The sequence below is a fragment of the Cebus imitator genome, unplaced genomic scaffold (genome assembly GCF_001604975.1).
Source record: "Cebus imitator isolate Cc_AM_T3 unplaced genomic scaffold, Cebus_imitator-1.0 Scaffold8, whole genome shotgun sequence".
Taxonomy (NCBI): Eukaryota; Metazoa; Chordata; class Mammalia; order Primates; family Cebidae; genus Cebus; species Cebus imitator.
Genome location: NW_016107323.1, coordinates 11,347,137 through 11,355,875, shown reverse-complemented (window position 1 = coordinate 11,355,875; position 8,739 = coordinate 11,347,137).

Genomic DNA, 8,739 nt, shown 5'->3' with positions numbered 1-8,739 from the left:
TATCACATTACATTTAGTTGTCATGTCTCCTTAGCCTCCTGTTGTCTATGACAGTTCCTTCGCTTGTTTTGAACAGTACTCTTTTGAGAAGTATTGGTCGGGTATTTTGCAGATTATTCCTCAAATAGGAAGAATCACCGCACTCAAATGCCTCCTTCTCAGAGGGCCTTCCTGAACACACCCAACCACTCTCCCTCTCCTTAGCCCACCATATTTGTCTTTCTGGTACTGTCAGAGCATTCACCTTATTGCACATAACGATTTGTCTGGCTGGCTGTCTCCACAGTAGACTATCAACTCTGGAAGTAGAGATGGGTTAAACTAATCATGCCAGTACAGCATTTTGCAGACAGCCAGCACCCAGTGGAGATCAATCAAACTCCAAGACAATTGATGGGTGTGAGACTTTGCAAACAAGAGGGGCATAGTTTACAGTATGGCTTTGTACTCTAATTACATAATTTAAAGTCTGTAAATTTGCTATAGCCTCCTGTGCAACCATAAATCAAAATGTTCAGGTGTTCTACAGCTGCAGTTCAAGGAATGGGCTATCCAATATTAGGAAAAGACTTACAGAGACCCACACAGGGAAAAACCTAAACTGGTAAGAAAGCAGCAGATCCTGGAAGCATGGTGGAGGTTGGGGAATGTGTTCAGAGTAGGGGTGCGGCTCAGGACACTCTTTCAACCAAAACAAACAAAAGCCCTCATGCAAGTCACTGCTGGTGACATGTTTCCTTTTGAGTTTAAAAACTCACTGCATAGTTGTGTTATTAAAAGTAAGATCATGCACATGAGATTCTCAGCCCTGGGCCCAATATAAATCCTATAATAAATGGTATTGACATGAGGGCAGTGACAACTGACACTCACACTCTTACAAATATTACCACCCAACCTACTCTGCACCCTTGTAAGCCCAGCCCATTTAATGCTCACAATAGCCCTATAAACTAGGTACTACTGTCACCTCCCTATAGCTAAAAACCCCCAAGCTTCAAGGGATTCGGAAACTATTCCGAGAGCACAAAGCCAGCAAAAGTGACTGAACCAGGACTGGAATGCTCGATCTATTTGACTCTGCAGCTGAGCTCTTCATGTTAGACAGATACACACAGCACACCTGTGTATCATATATATAAAGTATATGCACATATACATGTGTTTACACAGCTGAGGCCACCCCCAAGGCCACAGAGGAGGTCATTTCTGTGTTTGGATAACGAGGCAATGGATGCCAGGGTCGAGGGCTGAGCCAAGCCACACCATGTGGGAACAAGCAATGGCAGCTGCGCCAAGGGCCAGTGCAACAGCCTTGGCCCTGCTGCCTGGGTTCCTGTGAGCTCCCCTCCCACCCTGCCCCAGGACCACCCCTTCCATTCACCATGCAGCTGCTGGACAATAAGCAGCTGTCTGCCTCTATGGAATGAATATGACGAACATGAAACCAATAACCTTGGCCTAGTAGTATAACAAATACTAGGCCATAAACCTTTCACAAGTATTATAATAAATAATACACGGCCAATAACAAGACCACATATTATTTACTATAATACTTGTGAAAACCATTCATTCATTCAACAAATTTTTATAAAATCACCTAATAGTAGTTTACTACACACTAGAAATATATGGGTACACGAACTGCGCAAAAAATCCCTTTCAGCTCCAAGGTGGCACTCCAGCAGCACCTCAAAGCATCCTTACAACATGACTAAACATTAGTTATGTGTGTGTGTGAGCCTAACGCCCATAAGGCTGGCCCAGGGCAGGGCCTGTTTTTTTGGCAGATGCTCAGAGAGTATCTGATAAATTTATCAACATATTAACTAATACATTACTTTAGGTTTTTCAAGCAACTCTGACAATCATCACTTCAAAGAGCACCTCACATTTACCCCAAAAGACATAAATAAGTAACACTGTCCCATTTTACAAATGGTGGATCTGTGCTTCCATGGGATTAGCTGGCAGAGTGAGGGCCAGAAGGCAGGCTTTGTAACTCCTGCTTAAGAACTTCTACCCAGCTGAGGTCCAGCCCTGGATTTCACCAAACAGAAACACTCCGACATGTGGCAGTAATAACATTTGAGCCACCCATTTCCTAGAGGCCCTATCCCCAGCCACAGAGCACTCCCCTCATCCTCTCCCTGTGGAGGCACCCTAAAAACATGAGAGCAAACTGCTGACCCCCACACCCTGGCTCACATGTTGTCAGAGGGGATATTTTTTGTAAACCACAGCCTGTGGCCAACACACTCAGGCAGAATGCACAAATGGAGTCCATCCAAGTCACCATGCATCCCCATCATCATCTATCATGTTTACCAGGGCTAGATATCTTTTGGCAATAGACTCCATTTACACGATTAAAAAGAAGCTTGGAAATTTTCGATCATTTAATTAATCTTTATGTACTTTGTGCTATTAAGCAGCAGAAAAAATGTTTACAGCTCAGTGGAACAAATTAGCATTTGTAATTCTTCCTTTTGCAAAGAGATTTATCTGTATCTACCTATATAAAATATTGTTGAAATAAAAATGTCAAATCCAGATTCCTTGGCAAGATAGAAGGAATTTTATAAGACGATGGAGTGACATGTGGCCTGAATAATCTCTCACACAAATTATTGTGTTTCTTGAGCTGTAAGTATAACACGCTTAATGAAGCTCAGCATTTGCAACCTGTCTCCCACAGAGTCCAACAGAGTTTGCCTTTAGAATCCCCTGTGTCTAACTCTGGCTCAGAAACTATTTACATACTGAGATGAGCCTTTTATTCATAGATCATGGTTATTCTCTTCAAAATTATCTACAGAAATTATTATGCCTTTTCAGAAATTAATGACCCTCACAATTTACCAATTCAAACATGTATTACCTTACATAACTCATGAGGTTTGTGAACCATCTTCTTGGAAATGGGTAAGGTAAGTTAGGAAGGAGAATTATACAAACTTCGGATCTTCATCTTTAGTAAGCTTAAATAAGAATGTAGGAAATATTCCGCTGGCAAGAAAAAAGAAAGAAATGAAATCTGGCATAATTTCCCTGTAATAAAACTATGCTGCCTTTTAAATTCATGTCTGCCTTTAGAACCAGAAACCAGGAACACTGATGGCTTCAAAATACTTAAACCACAGAAGGAACACAAACAAACAAACAATTAAATGACTTAATAGCACTGTATGGAAGTCTATTTTCTCTTTTTGTTTCACTTTTTTCTTTTCTCTTTTTTTTTTTTCCTTAAACTTAAAATTACCTTTGCATAACATTTTTCCATGGCTGATCCTTCTCCTACCCTGGGTTACTTAGAAGTATTATATGTTGCAGAAGTATTATATATATTATATGGTGACAAGAAGTTCCAACAAGATGAGAAGGGGAGGAAGCCCTCTGTAATCTGCAGGTGTCCAAGTATTAAAATGTCCCTCTCTACTGAAATGAGTAGTGTGAACAAGATATAACAAAACGGGCCCCAGAACAGTAAATCTGGTGCATGACATAAAAAGCCTGCCAAGGCAACAAATACTCTAGGGGGAAACTGGCATTTTTATAACTGGGAAATTTCCGTGTGAGCAAAGCAGAGTAAGAGAAGAAAGAAAGGGAGACAAACTAGCAAATTCCATAAAGACTTCTTATCAGAAGCTTTCGGCCAGGTGTGGTGGCTTATGCCTATAATTCCGGTGCTTTGGGAGGCCAAGGTGAGAGGATCACTAGAGGCCAGGAGTTTGAGGCCAGCCTAGGCAACATGGCAAGACCCCGTCTCTACTAAAAATAAAAAATAAGAAATTTAATTAGCTGAAATACTTTCAAGTTCTATATAGAAATCAGAAGCCTTTGAGGCCTTACAAAGATCAGAGAAAACAGAATCACCAGTGTTGAACAAAGCACCCAAAAAAGAAAGAAAATCGAGCCTTCCCAGACAGGATGCCAGGAGTGTTGTTGGTTTAGGAAACATCTGCATTCATTCCTGAATCTTCCATATAGCACAAAGGAAGCTCTGACTCCACAAGAGACACACGGAGCCACAGAGGTATCCAAGACACACAGACATGCTGGTGCAACTGGCGTCTGGAAAGATCTCAGGGTCTTCCATGAAAATAAATGTGAGCTGCTCATGCAGAGAAGAGCGACAGGGCACGGTGTCGCTCTGGCACGTCTGAAGCCCAAACTGAAAACCCAGACTCCACGCTTGACAATATAGGCGGTAGTGCTCCTCTGTGAAACAGTGATTCTGTCATCTCCCAATTCAGACTGAGGCTATTATCCAGTTTCCATAATGCACACCTTGGTGGAGATCAGGAGGGGCCTGCTGAGAGCAATGACGGGAGAAATAACAAAGCTGCCGATAAAATCGGTCACAAGTCCTTGTTCTCAGGGTTCTGACTTCAAGATCTGAATTTCATGTGTGAAATAAAAGACTAGAATCCCCATGAACTTTACTACAGGGATAACTGCTAGACCGCGGCCACCTCCTCAAAGACAGGCCCCATGTTCCCACCACCACAGTCTGGCAAGCCAATAAATATTTGTTTAATCTTTTTAGCACCATTTAGTGGTGCCCAGGCTAGGTGATTCATATGCATTCTGTGTAATCTCAGTGGCAGGCAGGTATCATTCTCATCCTTTTTACTATTCTTGTACAGACCACACAATCAAAACTCACTCAGAGGTTAGATGTATCTGTAAGATTGCACCGTTAAGTGGCACAGTCAGGATCTGATTCCAGGTTTCTGCTGTACCATCCTGTGAAGGAAGCCAAACTGAACCTTTGAACAGGTCTCAGTTTTCTAATCTATAAATCAGAAGAATGGACCAAGTCTCTGGCAGTTGTAAGAGTCCACTATTCTACTGTCCCTAGTGTCTAAGCTACAAGGCAGAAATTTTGCTTGTAAAGGGTCACACAACATCCCTTAAACACATAAACTTTAAATTGAAATAGAAGAGGATCCACAGAGCTCTGCTGGACTAAGACCGTGGAAATAACATGGTAGAACAAAGAACAAAATACTCAACCAAGAAAGCAGCTCCATTTGCTTTCCAGTGCAAGGCAGTTCCACTTCACATAAATTTGGGCGGCTCAGAAAAACAGTTTCTGCCAAGTTTGGTGAACGGGAGCAGGGAGGTGACAAACAGAGTTGTGGACAACAGCTGAATGTTTGGCTCTGTCTTGTCCCCTTCCTCTTACAAGAACACCAAAAAACAAAATTTTAATCTTTCCAAAGACTAAAAATGTGTCATTTTTTTCTTCTGCCTCTAAGGAAACAACTTCATGGGCAAATGAAACACTGTGAGCTGGGTAAACTAGTGAACTCGATGATGTTACTAAATGTGGCCTAATGGCTTATCTCCAGGAAGCACACAAAAAGGAGCCCAGCACATAGTAAAACCCCGGTGCTGGACATTTATCTCGGTGCCAAACACCCAAATCCTGAAAGTGAAAACATAGTCCCTACTACTCTGCAATATATTGTTAACCAAGACCTTGGTTCCTTTTGAACTGTGAGTTCCATAACATTTGTACAGTTCTATTCCTGTTATTAGCAGATTTTACATATCACCATGTTCTGCCATCTTCACAATGATCCCTGCAGGTCTTCCAGGACAAAGGAGATTCATTCTGTGTTTACCTTGAGTTCCGAGCTCTCTCTACCAAATGCAGCTGCTTCCTACAAAGAGTGAAAGCTATCCCTAAATTGTACGTACTGCACTGATGGACTAGCTTATAGCAGACAAACGCTCCTGAGAACAGTTAGAAAAGCTACAGCAAGTATAAATAATATATATTTGGAGGAACTGTAGACCTATCAAGGCAGCCAGGAGTTGAGAGTCCAAATTTCTGAAAAAGAAGTAGAAACTTCCTGAGGTGAACCCAACACTCTACACTGCCCTCATCTTTGATGCACTGGATAAATCAAAAGTGATGTGGCTAAAGGCTGAGAAGCTCAACAGAGCTTTCAGCAGTGTCGTAAGACTAGTAAGGTGGGAAGATGGGAAATGGAGTTCACAGCTACCAAGGCAGCCAGGAATCAAGGGGCAAATATCCTATAAAGAAGGTAATTGCAGGCCAGGCATGGTGGCTCATGTCTGTAATCCCAACACTTTGGGAGGTAAAAGTGGGAGGATTGTTTGAGGCCAGGAGTTTGAGACCAGCCTGGGCAACATATCAAGACCCCTGTTGCAACAAAAAATAAAAAATTAGCTGGACATAGTGGCTCATGCCTGTGGTCCTAGCTACTCAGGAGGCTGTGGTGGGAGAACTACTTGAGCCCAGGAGGTTGCAGAGCTGTAATAATGTCACTGCATTCCAGCCTGGGTGACAGACTGACTGTCTCCAAAAACAAAAAAGCATCACTGGGTGGGAGGCAGGGAATTGCAGAGAGGATAATCTTAAAGTCTGAGCCATTTCCCTCTTTCTGGGGTTTGATACTTAACCTGGGACAAGTATCATAGTTAGACAGGCAGCACAGTTTAATTGAGAGTAGCTATCAAGAGGCAGAAAAGCAAAACAAGCCTAACATCGATGCTGGGGAGAAAAACACTGGAGTACAGTGCCAACAATATTAAGAAACCCTGGTAGATGCTCCAGTCTTTAGTTCAGGAATACTAAAGAATTACACCCTAGCCGTAAGAACAAATCAGAAATAGGCCAGTCATACAAAGACTGACACCCGGAGAGAGATCCAAGATGGCTGATCACTAGCAGCTCGGGAATGTAGCTCCCAGTGAAAGCACAGAGATCAAGAGGACGCTACACTTTCAGATGAATTTTTGTTGCTCACGCACCAGGAGATTCCCAGCAGAGGAGCCCCACGGGTCACCAGCGCGACTCTTGTGGCCGGCGAGGCAGTTTTGCCGCTGCCTTGGTGTGGCGGTTCTTGGTGCAGAGTCAGAAAAGCACCATCAATCTTAACGCCACTGTTTTGGCCTGTGCACTGGGTTGCTCAGATTTTAGCGCCGGGAATCAACAAGTTGGACGTCCATTCAGAAACCCAACTATAAAGACGGTAATTATAAAGACTACAGATGGATAAATCTATAACAAAGGGAAGAAAACAGCCTAAAAAGGCTGAGAATACCCAAAATCAGAGCGCCTCTCCCTCTACAGGGGATCACAGTTCCTCATTAGCAACGGAACAAGGCCTGATGGAGAAAGACTGTGTTCCATTAACAGAAGCAGGCTTTAAAAGGTGGATGATAAGAAACTTCTGGGAATTAAAAGAACTTGTTTTAACCCAATGCAAAGAAACTAAGAACTTTGAAAAAAGGTTTGACGAAATGCTAACAAAAATACACAATTTAGAGAGGAATATAAGTGAATTAATGGAGCTGAAAAACACAACACGAGAACCTCGCAAAGTATGCACAAGTTTTAACAGCCGAATTGATCAAGCAGAAGAAAAGATATCAGAGGTCAAAGACCAACTTAATGAAATAAAACGAGAAGACAAGATTAGACAAAAAAGGATAAAAAGGAATGAGCAAAGTCTCCAAGAAATATGGGACTATGTGAAAAGACCTAATCTATGTTTGATAGGTGTACCTGAATGTGACGAAGAGAATCAATCCAAGCTGGAAAATATGCTTCAGGATATTATTCAGGAAAACTTTCCCAACCTAGCAAGGCAGGACAATATTCAACTCCAGGTAATACAGAGAACACCACAAAGATATTCCTCAAGAAAACCAACCTCAAGGCACATAACCGCCAGATTCATCAGTGTTGAAATGAAAGAGAAAATACTGAGGGCAGCCAGAGAGAAAGGTCAGGTTACCCATAAAGGGAAACCTATCAGACACAGCAGATCTCTCAGCAGAAACCCTACAAGCCAGAAGAGAGTGGGGGCCAATATTCAACATCCTTAAAGAAAAGAACTTTCAACCCAGAATTTTATATCCAGCCAAACTAAGCTTCATAAGCGAAGGAAAAATAAAATCTTTTGTGAACAAGCAAGCACTCAGAGATTTCATCACCACCAGGCCTGCTTTACAAGAGCTTCTGAAAGAACCACTACACATAGAAAGGTACAACCAGTACCAGCCTTTCTAAAAAATACCAAAAAATAAAGAACATCAACATAATTAAGAACTTACATTAACTAATGGGCAAAACAGCCAGCTAACATTAAATGGCAGTATCAAACTCACATATATTATTATTAATTCTAAATTTAAATTGACTAAATCCACCAATCCAAAGACATAGACAGGCAGAAAAAGCCAAGACCCATTGGTATGCTACATCCAGACCCATTTCACATGCAAGGACACACAAAGACTCAAAACAAAGGGATGGAGAAAGATTTACCAACCAAATGGAGAGCAAAAATAAATAAATAAATAGAAAGCAGGAGTTGCAATTTTTGCTGATAAATAGACTTTAAAGCAACAAAGATTAAAAGAAGCAAAGAAGGATATTACATAATGATAAAAGGATCAATGTAACAAGAAGAGCTAAAGATCCTAAATATATATGCACCCAATACAGGAATACCCAGATATATAAGACTTATAGAAAGACTTAGACTCCAACACAATAATAGTGGGAGACTTCAACATCAATATTAGACAGATCAATGAGACAGAAGGTTAACATTGATATCCAGGACTTGAACTCAGATCCGGAACAAGTAGACTTAATTAACATTTATAGAACTCTCCACTTTAAATACACAAAATATACACTCTTATCAGTACCACATCACACCTATTTACAGGTTTAAATGAAATATT